This window comes from Lynx rufus, unplaced genomic scaffold, assembly GCF_022079265.1.
Source record: "Lynx rufus isolate CCGP_SWC_20201006 ecotype Redwood Valley unplaced genomic scaffold, mLynRuf1.p SCAF_2, whole genome shotgun sequence".
Classification (NCBI taxonomy): domain Eukaryota; kingdom Metazoa; phylum Chordata; class Mammalia; order Carnivora; family Felidae; genus Lynx; species Lynx rufus.
In genome coordinates this window covers 190,531,281-190,548,129 of record NW_025814834.1, presented here as the reverse complement: position 1 = coordinate 190,548,129, position 16,849 = coordinate 190,531,281, and the positions used below count along the sequence as shown (strand labels likewise).

At 48.0% G+C, this 16,849-nt stretch overlaps 1 protein-coding gene across 6 annotated transcripts in view; it reads right to left on the bottom strand.

Annotated features, from left to right (window-relative positions):
- The window catches only part of SCMH1 (Scm polycomb group protein homolog 1), a 186,641-nt gene extending 183,429 nt beyond the window's left edge, over window positions 1-3,212 (bottom strand). For all 6 annotated transcript variants that reach the window (XM_047082518.1, XM_047082524.1, XM_047082528.1 and 3 more), the window contains exon 1: window positions 3,104-3,212. The gene's annotated coding sequence lies outside the window, so the exon portion shown is untranslated. The remainder of the gene's footprint in view (window positions 1-3,103) is intronic.
- Window positions 3,213-16,849: the final 13,637 nt, after the last annotated feature.

Sequence of the window (16,849 nt, the reverse complement as noted above, 5' to 3'; positions counted from 1 at the left end):
AAGGACACTGAAAGTCACAGAGGCCAGACAATTTGCTTACAGTCCTAAGGTTAGTAAGTGACGGAGCCTAGATTTGAACCCTGGTCTTTCTAATTCAGAATGTAGGCTCTTCCCAGAAACCATGGGTGCAGCCTCGCTGCTTTATCTGTCTCCTCTCCGCCTACTAATCACCAGCGGGGAACCCTCCTCTATTGCTCTTTGTCATTAAGCATTAGCAGAAAAGATTTGATATAGGGTACTTGCCCTCCTACTTTCCAAGACTAAGAACAAACTCTTCAGAACAAAAAGAATATGAGTCCTGAATAAAGCTGGAGAGTTCAGAACCCTGCTCCCAAGAAGGAAAAGTAAAAAACCACTACTTTTCCACTCTCTGTTTAAAACCTCCTCCTCCTTTGAGGTGTCCACCATCTGGCTACATCACTTTCTACCCCTCCTCCTCATCTGTCATCTGCCACCCTCCCGATTAATCCCCTCTATTCACTGCACCTGGGTCACATCCTCTCCTCCCCACACCCCAGCATCCTAAATCACTTCATTCTCGACACAGATGACCCATTCAATACAACAGCCTCGCAGCTCCTGTCACACTCCGCTTCGCTGACCTTCATCTCTAGTGTACCTAAGATACCCACAGACAGACCTAACTGTCACCTAGAGGAGCTCCACATCAGACAAGTTAACACCAATATTCCACTTTCTGACCACAACCTCCCTTTTTTCTAGTTTACTTCTACCACGTTTGTTCATTGATTTAACTCAAGCTACTGAAAAATCTTCAAGTCCAAAACCAAACTTATCATCCATTGTTTCCTGTCTCGGTTAATGGCACCACCATTCCCCTAGTCACACACCCACCTTGGGGCAGCCACAACATCATCCAACCCTCTCACCTTTTATTCTGACCTATTTGGGCATCTAATTTACCAGCCCCACAGGAACTGAAAATGTATCTTATTCGTCTTTGTAACAATGCATACCAAAGTGCCTGATACATAGTAGATACACAGGCTTAAAGTTTGGAACTTGAGTTTAAATTTGCAGTGGGATATTCACACCAGTTCCTTCTCACAGAGTTTTCAGTATTCCCTACCATTAACTTCAAGTTCTTTGAAGGGAAGGGACCAGAGCCGTTCCTGAGCCTGTATAGTTCTACAAAGAACGGCCCTATACAAATTTTTACCCAACTTACATAAAAGGGAAATAGCATGTGCACAAACAAACCAGAAGTCAAAACTTGACAAGTGTGCTACAAACTTCAAAACCACTGACCAATTTAAAAAATAAAGACATAAGAACAAAGATAACCAATTCTGACTGCCGGTATGTGCTTGTCTATGTTCTAAAAACAGTGAAACTTTGGTTAGAATTGGAACAGGGTCCCAGATACAAGAGCTTGGCATTTTATCTACAAGGCCATGGTATCTCTGCTGGACTTGAAAAGCTTCTAACCTGCAGGGTTGCTTTGGGTTGTTTAGGACATTGGTAACAGGCACTTTTGAAAAACTTAACCCCCACATACCAAGGCTAAGTGATGAAAAAGCTGGCAAAAAAATAATGCTGGTAAGTGAACAACAAAAAATGTTCTTTTTCATAGTAATTTTGGGCCTTCTGGCAGTTAGACACAGAGCAAAGAGTTCAATGTAATAAGCATTTCCCTCTCCAACTAAATATTAAATTGCAGTCTAGCCCCAAATTAGGTCTCAATCCTTTTTCAGAGTAGAAATAATAAGCTTTCCTCTTTGCATAGTGCATTGCCACACTTTGATATATATCAACTCAGCTGATGAAGTGTTTATAGATTTTTTTTTTTAATGAGAGGAAATCTAAACGTTTTCACAAAATAGGATCTCTTTTAGGTCGTTTGAACACAGTACTGGACTGTTTTTTTGTTTTGTTTTGTTTTTAAGTTCAAAATGCAGCACAGAAATGAGGTGCAGGTCAATCCTTGAAGCCAAGGCATCTTCTTGGAGAAACTTAACAGGTTTTGTCTCCTCATACTAAGAAGCTCTCTCCTTTAAAAAGGATATGGACCAGCTCTTTCAGAGAAGGGATCAGAGAACCTCAGTGTACGAGAAACAACTGAAGGAACTAAAACAAGCGACGAGAAGACGAGCCTCCGAGGAAGGACTACTATCCTCTGATCACTCAACAGCTGCCCATAAGGGAGAAGAACGAGGAAGAATGGGAGGCAGCGATTTCTTTCAACCAAAAAAAAATTTATTTTTTCTAAAAAGCAAAGCCGTCCAGGAACGGAATGGGGAGAAACGGGGTTTGCCATCACTGCAGGAGGTGGCCAAATGATCAGGGTGGATTTAGGGATTTTCAAAGGGACTTCGGCATCCGACGGGAGAAAGGAGCCCTAGAAGACTTTCAAATTCCCTTCCAGCCTGGAGGTGTTCCGGGGTCCACCCGTCCCCCGGAAACCCCTCGCGCCCGTCCCGGGGCCGGCGTCCCAGCCCGCCCGGCCGCCGGCCCTCCGCGGTGCCCCGCGGCTCCGAGGTTCGAAGCCGGCTTTCCCCGCCCGCTTCCGGCGGCCCACGTGAGCGGTCCCGGCGCAGCTCCGGCCGCCCCGCCGGAGCCAGCCCGAGCGCCGCGGCTGACAGCTCGGGCCCGCGCACGCCCGCCGCCCAGGGTCCGAGCCGGCCCCGACCCCCAGGCATCCCCCCGCTCTCGCGGCCGAGCGGAGCCTCTGACCCGCCGCCGCGCACTGACAGCACCCCCGCCCCCCCCCGCCCCCCGCGACCCCGCCGGCCCGGACAGAGCGGCCGCCGCTCGGATCCTCCAGACGTGTCCCCGTCCTACGGCGTCAGGCCCGCGGCCGGTCACCGGGCCCCGCCCGGCCGGCCGCCCAGGCGCAGCGGGCCGCCGGGGCCGCGGGGGGCCGGGCTGACACGGCCGCGAAGGGCCGCGGCCGCGCTCGGACCGCAGACAGGCCCCCGGCCCGACAGCCAGCAGCCGGCCGGCCGGCGGGCCCCGAGGGGCGGGGGCGGCGGCCGGGCAGGTCCCGCCGCCGCCTCCTCGCCCGGGGCGGCCCCCGCCGGCCCAGGCCCCCGAGGGCGCGCGGACTGGCCCGGGGAGCGGAGGCGGCGGCCGAGGCGCTTACCTGCGGGCGCAGCGGCGGCGCGGGGCGGCTCACTCCCTTCCCGCCGCCATGTTTCCGCTGCGCAGGGAGCCCGAGCCGACGCGCGAAGGGGGCGGGCGGGGGCGGCTCCGGAGGGCGGCGGGCGGGCGGGCCGGCGGGCTGGCGGCGGGGGGCTTGACCGCAGCGGCGGCTGCGGCGACGACGGCGGCGGCGGCGGCGGCGGCGGCTCCCCGGCCCCGCCCCCCGCTTCCGCCCCTCCCCTCCCGTCGCGGGGTGGCGCGCGCCGCGGCCGTTGGGCCCGCGCGCGGGGGGCGGGGCGGGGCTGCGCGGGGAGGGCGCCACCGAGCGGCGCGGCCCCGCTAGTCCCGGCCGCCTCCCGCCCTCCGCCCGGGGGCCCGGCCCGCGCCGGGCCCGTCTCTCCGCGCCGCATCTCCCGGACGGGTAAACTGAGGCCCGGCGAAGGCTGCGTGCTCGGGTTCGAGTCCTTCCGCCGCCGGTCACCCGCTCCGAGGCGGCGCAGGCGCCCGTGGGCGGCACGGTGGGCCCAAGAGCCGCCAGGTCTTGTCCCCGAAGGCCTGCTGACGCAGGGCGCCTCCTCTGGCGCAGAGGAGGCGCCCCGGGGCTCGAGTCCCCGCCCTGCTGCTGACCAGCTGTGTGATGGATGACCTTGAGCGAGTGACCTCGCTCCTCTCCCCCAGGGTTCTCATCTCTCATCCAAGGGGCTGGCGTGAGGTTCATGCTTGTAAAGCCCACGGGACAGTGCAGGGACCTGGTAAGTAGATGCTTAGTTAAGTATAAGCTCCCACGGTCCCCTCATGGCTCACCCATTCAACAAGCCCGCATTGAGCCAGGTCATTCTTTCAGCGCCCACTAGCCCTCTGCTACACCCCTCTGGGTTAACAGCCGCATCCAGCCCGGATAATACCTAGAGTGAGGTGAAACCACTTGTCCAAGGTCACCCAGCCAGTGAATGACTCAGTCGTGGACATTGATTGAAGCCTGTGCTCTGCCTGCAGGGAGCGGTCAGCTCTGTTCCTGGTGGGCCACAGGAGGCGCGACACATCCAAGTTGGCTTTTTTTTTTTTTTTTAATTTTTTTTTTTTCCCAACGTTTATTTATTTTTGGGACAGAGAGAGAGACAGAGCATGAACGGGGGAGGGGCAGAGAGAGAGGGAGACACAGAATGGGAAACAGGCTCCAGGCTCTGAGCCATCAGCCCAGAGCCTGACGCGGGGCTCGAACTCACGGACTGCGAGATCGTGACCTGGCTGAAGTCGGACGCTTAACCGACTGCGCCACCCAGGCGCCCCTCCAAGTTGGCTTTTGAAAGAGCCTGCAAGGGGAAAGCTAATTTCGGGCGCAGAGAAGCTTGTATGCAAAGGCATAAAGACATGACACCGTATGACTGGCTGGTGTGAGTGGTGTGACAGGAGTGTGGGAGACACGCGGGAATGGTGATGATGCAGCTGAAGCTAGACAGGTAGAGGAAGCCAGAACCTGGGACGAGGTCTTGTCGATTTAGAATGACACTGGATGTCCTTGTATGTCGACCTTAGAATTTACCTTGTAGGCCAGTGGTTTTCATCGTCTGGTCCTGGCACCCCTGGGTGTCCCTCAGATCCTTTCCCGGGTCCGTGAGCTCCCAGTTACTTCCAGAATAATGCTAAATGTAGTTTGCTTTTTCCACCCATTCTCTCACGAGTGTACAGAGAAGTATTCCATAAAATATAGGACATATGATATTGCAACAGCTTAAATGCAGAAACAGACTTTAGGATCTAGATGTCTTCTTTTAAGCCAGGTGTTAAAGAGATTTGCACGAATGTAAGATGCTACTCTTCTCATTAATATTTTTTTTGTGTGTGGAAAATATAGATAATTTTCATTAAAAATGTGTTTATGATGGGGTGCCTGGGTGGCTCAGTCGGTTAAGCCTCTGACTTCGGCTCAGGTCATGATCTCATGGTTTGTGAGTTTAAGCCCCACATCGGGCTCTGTGCTGACAGCTCAGAACCTGGAGCCTGCTTCGGATTCTGTGTCTCTCTCTCTCTCTCTGCCCGTCCCCTGCTCACGCTCTGTCTCTCTCTCTCTCAAAAAGAAATAAACACTTTTAAAAAATGTGTTTATGTTAACGTAATGGGTTGATTATTGTAATTTTTAAATGAATTAATACAGATTTAGAAATTTCTCAGTTTTAATTTCTAATATGGTAAATATTGACAGAAGCAAACAAACTGCACATAAAAAAGCCCCTTAGAGGTCCTCAATAATTTTTCAGAGTGGAAAGGGGTCTTGAGACCAAAAGGTTTGCAAACACCCCTGCTACAGGCACTGAGAAGTTATTAAAGTGTTAAAGAGGGGAGTAACTTAATCAGATTTGCGGTTCAGAAGGAGCTCTCAAGACCCAAGCCAGGCCTCAAGGGGTATGTTCACAAGGCACTGGCATTCCAGGCAGAGGGATAATAACAGGAGAGTGCAGGGCAGCTAAGCAGCAGCGCTGGGACACAGATGACTCTGGTCTTTTTATTCCTAATTTGGTATTGCCTCACCACCTGACGGCAAGTGTTTTATTCCTTTATTTCCACTGGGCCCTGTGTCCCGAGGATTTTGCTCATGTTTGCTGTGGATGCTACTGCTCCTTCTGACCCCAGCATGCTATTACCTCTTATTGCCTATTTTCTGAGAAGCAAGTCAGGGAGGAAGATGAGAGGAAGGGAAGGAGTTCCTATGACAGACTGAGTAGGCCTGGGAATCCTGGCAGAGGGTCCTCTAAAGGGTATCCTTCACATACTTGTGGAGTTCTTTAGACAGTGAGAGGAGAAACAATCGAACCAAAACCTCAAAACCTCTGCTGTCGGCAAAGCTGCTTTTGAAGAGAAGTTCCCCCAGAGTGCTGAGAGTCTGTTCCTTTAACATTAGAAAAGGAAAGTGGGGCACCTGGGTGGCTCAGTCAGTTGAGTGTCAGACTCTTGATTTTGGCTGGGGTCATGATCCTGGGTCACGAGCCCGGCATCAGGCTCCACGCTGAGTGTAAATCCTGCTCAGAATTTTCTCTCTCTCTCTCTCCCTCTGCCCCTCTTCCCCAGTCGTGTTCTCTCTCTCTCCCTCTCGAAAGAAAAGAAAAGAAAAAAAGAAAAGAAAAAGCAAAAAGTATCCATACCAGATGAAAATCTTTTAAAGGTGTATTAGAAACCTCTTAGCCATCCTAAGTATACAGAAAAAAAATTATTTTCTTGATTCATTATGAACATGAATTGGTAGCAGTATCAGGCTTTATTATTTAGAAATCCTCTTGGACTATTGAAGAGTGAAGGACTATATTGAAGAGTGAAGGACCTTAACAAATGGCCCCAGAATGCTATGCTTTCCGGGTTCTCAAGATAGTTTCTTAAAGTTTCTGGGTTTTAGCTGCCACTTCTCTTGCTGTCATTATGTCCATCCCCTTCATACCTGCTTCTAATTTGCTAAAGTCAGGAAGGTAGATAGTCCAGGCTTCCTGGAATTGCATCATATAGTCTCTGAGTAAGGCCCTGGGGGACTGTCCCAGGGTGAACCCCTGAGAAGCCAGCTGCAGTGGCAGTGGAGTGGGGTGGTTGATTATGAACTGTGGGGTTAGCCTTAACTTCTCTGGTTTCAGTCTCTTTCTCTGTAGAATAGAAGGGGGGATAATCATGTACCAATCACGTCAAGTTTTTGGAAGGATTAACCCAAAGCTTTTAGTCTAGATCATCAGCCCTCTCCCCCAACACTTTTTGTTCTCAGCCCCAGTTCCTTTAGTCAATTCCATATGGAGTCCTTAAACTTCATGGGTTACAAACCAAAATCATGACTCTCCATCCTAAACCTTTTCTATCTGTGTCCCCTGTTTCAGGCAATGGCATGGCCATCCTCCCAGTTACCCAGTCTTAAAGCCATGGTAGTGCTTTTTAGTTCAAAAAAATTTTTTTTGAGAGGGAGAGCATACATGTGAGAAGGGGAGGGGCAGAGGGTGAGAGAGAGAATCCCAAGAGAGAGAGAGAGAATCCCATGCAGGCTCGACACTCTCAGCACAGAGCCCGACATGGGGCTTGATCCCAAGACCCTGGGATCACGACCTGAGCCAAAATAAAGAGACAGGCGCTCAACCGACTGAGCCACCCAGGTGCCCCATCATGGTAATACTTTTTAAAATGCCTCCCTGTCCTCGATATCCAATCCATTTCCAAAGTACCCTTACCTTCCCTAGTCAAGGCCTCATTCTCTGGACTGTTGGAGTGGTAACGTAATTCTTATTTTTTTAATTTTTTTTTAATGTTTGTTTATTTTTGAGAGTAACAGAGCATGAGTGGGGGAGAGGCAGAGAGAGAGGGACACACAGAATCTGAAACAGGCTCCAGGCTCTGAGCTGTCAGCACAGAGACCAACGCGGGGCTCGAACTCATGAACCATGAGATCATGACCTGAGCCAAAGTCAGATGCCCACCAAACTGAGCCACCCAGGCAACCTGAATTGTAATGTAATTCTGACTCTTCTCTCAAACCTGTCTCCTGCAGCTGCCAGGAACGGGAAGCATCATGTCAGTCCCCAGATCCTAAAACTTAGTAAGTCCTTAGTACTTACAGGACAAGTCCAACGCCTTAACCTTGAACTCAAGACTCTCCATCATCTGGCCACAACTTTCCTTTCTAAATCCATTTGTCTCCATTCTCCTTTATATGGTTCACTTGTAGTTTTCTACACTTGTCCTTTGCTATTCTGGGCTTTTCCATGTACTGCCCTGTCTTCTAAAACGCCTCCCTCTCCATTTCTCTGTGTCCTTATTCTACCCATCTTTTAAGACTCTGATTTAATACAGCCTCCACAAAACCTTCCATGATCTTCCAGCTTGAATAATAAAAAAAATAACATTTATGTAATACTTACTGTGAATCAGGCACTTTTCCACATGCTTTACATGTACTGTCTTAATTCTTGTGACAATTTAATTTTCCCAACCTACACAGTAAACATGACTATAATTTGCGTCTCCCAAGTGAGAAAACTGAGGCACAGAAAGGTAAGGAAACTTGTCCAAGGTCACACAGCTAGGAGATTGTGGAGTCAGGATGGGAACCCAGGTCGCCTGTCTCTAGAGCCCATTTTCTCAGCCACTGGTCGTATATGAAATGAGCTCTCCTGCTTCCATTCCTGTTGGCCCTCGTGGCAGGCCATTCAAACCTCTTGTTAGGGTCTTTCTCACTTTCTACCTCATTATCAGTTAACAAGTCTTATCTTGCCTACTTACACGGTAAATTTCTTAGGAGCAGGACCAATGTCTAATCTAAAACAGTGCCTACTGTATTTCTTGAGCCTGGTAAATATTTGGTAATTTTTTTAATGGGTGTAAAATCAACAGAATATTCTATAGCAATAAGAATGAATGATCTAGGCACACCTGGGTGGCTCAGTCGGTTGAACATCTGACTGTTGATTTCGGCTCAGGTCATGATCTCGCAGTTTGTGAGATTGAGGCCCACATCAGGCTCTGTGCTGACAGTGTGGAGCCTGCTTGGGATTCTCTGTCTGCCCCTCCATTATGTGCATTCACGAGCACTCTCTTTCACTCTCTCTCAAAAAATAAATGAGTAAACTTAAAAAAAAAAAAAAAAAAGAATGAATGATCTAAAGCAAGATTGACAAACAATCTTTGGTCCTTAGGCCAAATCTGGCCTGATCTTCTCTTTGTATGACCCAGAAAGTAAGAATGATTTTTACATTTTCAAATGGTTGAAAAAAAATCAAAAGAAGACTAATATTTTCATGACACATGCAACTTATATGAAAATAAAAGTCTATTGGAACCCAGTCAGGTTATCTATGGGCTGCTTTTGTGCTACAGTGGGCTTATGGCCTGCAAAGCCTAAAATACTGACTCTCTGGCCATTCATAGAAAAATTTGCCAACCCCCTGATCTAGAGCTACATGTAATAACATGAAAACAGCTTAGAAATAGCATAACAAAAAAAGGATAAGCAGTATGTTGCCATTTATATAAAGTTTAAAAATAAGCAAAACGTGATCAATTTTGTTGAGGGACATACATTACACGTGTAGGAGAATATAAAGACAACCGCGGAAACGGTAACAAATTCCAGGGAGTGGTGATCTCTAGGGGCCTGGGGTTGGGAAAGCCATCAGGGAGAGTAAGCAGGGAGTTTTGACTCTTTGCTAGCTAGGTGGAGGGTATACAAGTGTTCATCGTGTTATTTTTTAATCTCATATTAAAAACAATGTTTCACAGGAAATGAATAGATGAGGTTCAAGGACTTGAAATATATTTGGCTTTCACCTATAGCTAAGATCTTTGGTGAAATATAAATCCCAGGAGCCCTGCGGAGAAGGGTGTGGGTATTACTTAAAACATGGTAACTTTCAGGTCCCGCTTGTCTGAGCATTGGGCTTGGGATCAGACTCCCCATCTCTGGGAGGAGGGAATGCACAGAGTGTATTCAGATCCTTATCTGCATCCCGGAGTCTCCTTTAAACATTCATTTGAAGGAATTTTAGGGAGTACCCGTCTTATCAGTAGCCTAAGTTTACAAGGATAATTAGATAACGGCCTGAATCCAAGGAGCCCACAGTTTGGGAAGCTGGGATGTAAACAGCCAACAAGAGGACAGTGCTGAAAGTGCCTATTGCTTCATAGCAAATTACCACTAAGTTAAAACTAAGTTACCACTAACTAAACTAAGTTAAAACTTAGTTTAAAACACCACCATTGATTAGCTCACAGTTCTGTGGGTCTGAAGCCTGGAGTGGAGTGGTGTGGCCGGGTTCTCTGCTCAGAGTACCGGATGGCTAAAGTCAAAGCGTTGGCCGGTTACCTTGTTATGTGGAGGCTTGACTAAGGAAGTGTGTTCCACAAGCTCCTTCAGCTCCTTGACAGAATTCCTTTCTCTATGGTTGTAGGACTGAGGTCCCCATTGCCTTGCTGGCTGTCAACTGGGGACTATTTTCAGGTCCTTGCCACATGGCCCCCCTTCCATCTCATCAACAGAGAATCTCTTTCACATTGAATCCTGCTCACTCTTTCAATCTCTGATTCTTCAACAGTCAGAGAAAACTCTGAGCTTTTACAAAACTTGTCATTAGGTCAGGCCAGCCCAGGTAGCCTCCCTACCCGAGGGCAACCGTGCCACATTACATAAACCTAACCTCAGGAGTAAAATTTATCAGATGCACTGTCTCTGATTATGCAGGATGCATGGACCAGGGGCTGGGAGTCTTGGGGGCCATCTTAGAATTCTGCGTGCTCCATCCAGGGAGAAACGTTCTCTTAAACAGTCTCTGTGAACTCCGCTGACGGTTTGTTCCGTAACTCCATGGCATGATACGTGGTGGTTTTGCCGTTATTAGGGTACATTTTGAAATTCCTTTTCTAGGCTGAAAGTTTCTTGAGATTAGGAACCTTATTCACACCTGTAGCTCCAATGTCCCAGACAAGACTTCTTCGGAGGGAGCTCTCCCTGCATGTTTGCCAAGAAAATAAAAAAAAAAAAAAAAGGGCATCTATCATCTCTTGGATTCCTGCTTCTATTTATCTCCAGGTCAAAACTTCTCTGACACTTTCCAGGAAGAGTTCATTGCTGCCTCCTCTGTGCTGGCACTTGCTGAATATCTCTGTATGAAGTATATCACATTGTGGTACCTTAGGGGAACACTTCCCGTTTATTCCACTCAGTGCCCCAGGGCACAGCGCATCACAGGTTTCATTGTTTCAAGTTGGAATTTCTAAAAAGGAGATCTAAGGAGTTTTCAAACCAAGAGGCAGATGGACAGTAGGTTTGGGCTGTGAGGATACCCTTGGAAAGGGTCTCACAGGGGCAGAAGGCCAAAAGTGCAGCGGTAACAGAGGGAAGAAAATCGGCAAAAAAAAAAAATTTTTTTTTTAAGAAGGAATGCTAACAAACCCCAAGCCTGCTGTTTTATATATTACATTAAGGAATGAACCTGGCAGAGCCCTCCATAAGGGACCGCAGGAAAGAATGCTTGTTTCAGGACTGACAATCAAGGGAACAGTTGTCTACTTTCACAGTCTGACATTTTATTTTCACTGTTGGGAGGACAGCGGCCCCAAGGGAGAGTTGGTGAAGGAAAGGGAAGAGATGGCTTCTGGTGCTTAAAGAAAGTGGGGGTGGGCTGGGGTGGGGGGCACTGAGACGCGTCAGACTCTTCGTCTCCTTCTTGATGTGGATGTTTTCCCTTTCAAACCTTCTTTTGGTTGTTGGCCCTTTGTGACTCCTTTTCGGCTTCGAGGCCGCCTAAGATCATTAAATGGGCACTTTACACAGATTTCATCTGCATACTAAGTTTGGCATCAGAAGAATGGTTGGAAATTTTCTGATCAGACTCACCAGGAGCCCTGAACGTCCTGGAAGCAATTACGAGGACTGGATAACAGAGCGAGCTGCAGGGGCTGTTGGCGAGCTCCATGCCTCACCTAAGTCTAGGGCAATGATGCCGGCTGGATAGCCAATGGTGACAGAACTCTGGGTCCCCTTAAATGCCGGTCAAAGCGCAGGTTTGTTTAACCTCTCCCTCTGACCACTTTGCTCACGGCCTGTGCGTGTGCCGGGGAGCTGCCCATCCGGTCTGTCACTGAGTGCCCCTGTGCAAGACCCTTGGGAGAGACACCCACATGGCATGGCATTCCCCTCACAGAGCTTACGGTTCACAAGGAAAGGTATTACAGTACAAGGCAGGAAGGGCTCAGTGCCAGGAGGGAAATGCAGTCAAAATGTTGCTGTGTTTGGAAGAGATTCAGGGAGGCTTTGTAGATTTATAGACTTGCAGATTTATAGAGGAGGTGGTATTCTAGGTGGACCTTGAATGATGGGTAGGAAAGTGAGAGGCAGAGGAGAGAGTATTGGGGAAGGGGGCTTTGTCTGGAAATGCAGAGTGAGATAGGGACAGAAAACTGAGGGAGCATTTAAGAAATGGCAGGTAGCTTTGTGTGGCTGGAGCAGAGGTTTACGTAGGAGCAACATGGGTCAGTGAGCTGGACAGAGAGAAGGAGGCTTTGTTCTGGAGAGTCTCAACTGTCAGTTAAGAATCCTGAGAGTGGGTAGGGTGGGGTGAGCAGAGGACGTGCAGGGGGGAGTGGGGCAGTTGGTGGGGGATGCGGAAGTACTGTTGTTGATTGGCTTGTCAGGCTCTTGCTGCTTCCCTTGCCTGGAATGCCTCTGCTCAGCCTCTTCCGTGACAATCTGTGCACCCTGGGCCCATCACAAATGCCTTCTCCTCCAGGAAGCCAAGCTGGCTCTGATCTCTCCCAACCCTGAGCTCCCTACAGCTCACCATCTGACCCTTGCCAATGGCATTTATCGTAGCCCACCCTGCCAGACAGCAAGTTTAATCTTTGTCTTTTCTGAATCCTGCACACATTAGATGCTTGGTAAACATTTTCAAGACAAACAGAATTTACTTCCTGCTGAATACGCTGCCTGTAGCTTGGGAAAGCCGGGCCATGGTGCTCCATTAACCCGACTAGCGTTTCTATAAACATGGCAGACAGACCATAGATTAGAATGCCTGCCCCTCAGGTCATGCCAGACCCGAGATGAGATGGCACCTTGGAATTCATCTAGTCTTCATTTTACTAGTGAGGCCCAGAGAAGGGCATTCACTCACTCAAGGTCACACAGTGAGTTAATGATCTGAAATAATGTGTTTGGTATGTGAGTGTTTTATTGCAGTGTCTAACACACAACATACATAATAATCCTGGATACTCCCCAGCCTCTTGAAGTGTAATTAAACACGAAACTACTTGTAATTTTTTCCACTTTATGGGAACTTTATGCATCTGCCTCTGCTCACGCCTGGAACTTCTTCTGACTCCTCCTCCTGCCTCACCAGGTTAACTCCTGCTCATCAGTTAAGCCACAGTTTCCCTGATCCCTTGTCTTCCACCCTCACCCAGGACAGGTTAAATGTCCCTCCTTGTGCTCCCCTTGTGGCCGGGGCACATCCTTTCCTCGTTATACTTACCACCTCGTGTGCACATCTGCTTCTGTGCCTGTCTTCCCTGATGATAAGCTCCAGAAGGTTGGAACTGACTCTGCATTCTTCATTTCATGCCCAGCCCCTCACCATACCTGGAACACAGGAATTCTCAGTAGACATTTATGGAATGATGTGTGCAGTGGGGTCCTCACAGGCCCAGGCCATAGACCAGCCTCCTTACTGCCTCCTCTGTAACTCACAGGGCCCCAACCAGACTGGCCGCTCAGATTCTGGTGGTCTCAGGGCTTTGCAGAGGAGTGCTGAACCCAAATCTCACTGTTTAGTAAGACACTTCTTCTCTTTTTCCTTCCGTTAAATACCAAATAAAAATGGTTCCAGGAAGTTACGTGGCTGAGAAATTCCAGGCTCTGTCTGAGCTCCTAGATAAAGGCTGTTATTGTTAGGAAGTTGGTCATTAATCCAACCTGTCTTTTCTCTGTGCTGTGATTCCACAGCCTTCTAGAGGTACTGGTTCTTTCTGTCCTCAGTTGCTCTTAAGCCTGTTACTAGCTGGTTACAACTAGAAAAAACAAAAACAAAAACAAAAACAAAAACTTGCCCACAGTAGACATAAAAATGAGCTAAAGGTATCAGTTGGCCACAAGCTCACTTTGTGCTCTGGGCTTGTGACTTTAAGTTAATGTGCTTTCAAAGTACCTTACCAGACGGCTAGTATCCTCATCTATAAGACAGGAAAAATAGCACTCACCTTGTCACATCATTGCAGGAGTGCAAGAAAATAAACTAGGGAGAGGTTCCTGGCACACAGTAATGGTTAAAGAAATGTTACATCTAAATCAGAGGGTGGAATCCTCTTACCTTGTTCTGCTGTAACCAGACTTCATCCAGGCTTCTAAGTTTTGTCCTAGGCATCACATTTAAAAAAAAATTTTTTTTTAAATGTTTATTCATTCTTGAGAGACAGAGAGACAGAACATGAGGAGCAGAGAGAGAGAGGGGACACAGAACCCGAAGCAGGCTCCAGGCTCTGAGCTGTCAGCACAGAGCCCCATGCAGGGCTCGAACCACATACTGTGAGATCATGACCTGAGCTGAAGTCAGATGCTTAATCGACTGAACTACCCAGGTGCCCCATAGGCATCACATTTTAAAACAGGGATGTTGACATTGTCACCCAGAAGCAAATGACCACTATGATAAGAATCTGGAAATCAGACTTTACAAGAAACAGCTGGAGGAGCTGGAAATATTTGGCCTGGAGAAGAAATAACTAGGAAAAAAATGCCATGGGCAGGCCTTAGAGAGGTCATCAAGTAACTGAAGGACTCACATCCAGGAAAGGATTAAGCCTCAGTTCGGTTCCATGAATATCTGTAGTATTTACCATCACATGTCAAGAGCAGAGAATGCAAAGCAAAGTAAAATACGATTCCCGCCCCTGCAGGACCAGAACGGTGTGAAAGGGGTGTGTATGCCGTGCTGGGGGAAAGCGGAGAAGAATAATGCTGCAGAGAGCCTGGAAGGCCTCACCAGGGAGGGGACAGCTGAGTGGAGCTTTAGGCAGAGGAAGAAGGGAAGGGCAGGCAGGCAGCGAGCGCGACATGTGCAGGCAGAAAGGCATCCTCAAGGAAAACCTCGGATGTGCTGGCAGAGTGGAGGGAAGCGAGCCTGCAACGTCCATCTGGAGCCAGATCATCAAGGGCCTTGGATGTTAAGCTAAAGAGCTCGGACGATTTACCTCAAGTGGGTATTGAAGAGCCATCAAAGGCATTTAAGCAGGGTTTTTTTTTTTTTTTTTTTTTTTTTTTATTATGAAAGGATGTTGTAGTGTAGCGTGCTGAAAGGCTTTATGGAAGAGAGACAGAAGGCAGGGGAGACGGCACATTCCAAAGAGTTACATATAGGCTTGGCTCTTCCACTTACTGTGGATGAACTTGAGCACATTATTTAAACTCACTGAGTTTTTTTTTTTTTTTTTCCCATTCATATATTGGGATGATCACATCTACTTTACAGAGACATTTTAAGAACTAAATGAGGTGATATATTTAAGCCCCCCATACATGTGCCTGGTACCCAAACAGTGCAAGTAAGTAAGCACCCTCTCCTTCCTTCTCTTTCTCTTCTGGGCAGAGTAGACAGAGAAACAGAGTTCTCGCTGAAACATGGAGTCCTGGCCACACAACGGATAAATTTCCTTGGGAGAACTGAACATACTACAGGAAGTGCTCAAGAAGGCTATTTCTCTGGTGGAAGGGGAGACAACAAGATAAACCTCTAAAATCCCTTTCTACTTTAAGATTCTATCACCTTCAGGACCTAAGTACTAAGGATATGGTCAAGAGCCTGAGGTATGATAAAACCTTTTTAGTATCGACCTTGTTAAAAACAGCCAATTGGACCCAAAGGAAATGAAACCTTTTCAAAACATACTGAAATACACAACTTGAAAAGACCCACCCTAAACTTTTAACAGCCCCTCTGGAGTAGGTAACCATCGTGCAGGAGAAAGAGCTCTGGGCTTAATGATGAGAGGCCTACATTCCAGTGTCAGAAATTAAGGATTTTGCTGTATGGTCTGAGGCAGTTTCATTCCCCATGTCTTGGCCCGGGTTTCTCCATCAGGAAGATGTGGAGGTCGAACTTCAGTGGGGTCTTCCATAGCTAACATTCTACAATTCTGGGAGTGTAAGAGATTAAGGTCATGCAATTATGGATGTAAAATGTTAGAAGGTTCTAAGCATTCCCACAGCAACTCGATCACACACAGGTTCTAATATGTCTCAATTTAATGGCATCACAGTCCGTAAAATATATTTTAAAATTGTATCGCAGGCACTGGGAGTGAGCCTCATTTGACATTCTTCTTAGAATCAGAACTTTAGAATTCAGTGCATTTCAATTCTCAGCATTAAGTTAGCTGCAAATTGGATTATCTCATATTTCTGGTTGAGAGAGAAGGCACTTTCCCCGGTATGGCAAAGAAATAAAAATGTCAGTCATCTGTCACAGAAAGAAGATGCTGTCTTACCTCTTTGTTAACTTCAGGGTCTAGAGGCTGCCTAATCTGGAAGCAGACAAAACCAAGACTGGGTATTAGGACAGCCTGCTTCTGTGCTTGCTGTGCCTTTTGCCTGGAATGTCCTCCTGGCCATTCCTGCTCATCCTGTTTGAAGCCTCTTCCTCCTTTTTTTTTTTTTTTTAAGTTTATTTATTTATTCTGAGAGAGAGAGAGAGAGAGAGAGAGAGAAAGCATGCACGAGTTGGGAGAGGCAGAGAGAGAGAGAGGGAGAGGGAGAATCCCATGCGAGCTGTGTGCTGACAGCACAGAGCCCCACACAGGCTCAATCTCACCAACTGTGAGACCATGACCTGAGCTGGAATCAAGAGCGGGCAGCTTAAGCCAGTGAGCCACCCAGGTGCCCGTCCCTCCTTTTCTGCACAGTAGAATGAGTCGCTCAATTCACTCTGCTCTCCCAGCACTTCCTATCAGCGTTCATCATAGCCGATGAGAAGCATTGCCGTGTAGCTAGTGATTCCCTGTGGATGGGTCAGGGGCACTGCACCGGCCATGTGCCAGGCATATATATCCTTTCATGTAATCCACACAGCACTGTTTAGGAAGTATACATTGTTATCCCCTGTTTAGCTGTGGAAACTAAGGTCAGAGAAGTTAAATTACTTGCTCCAGGTCATAGAACTGAGATGAATCAAACTTTTTTGATTCTAAAGCCCATGTGCTTTAGATTTTCCATGCCCTCTTCTTGTCTTATTTGTCTCTG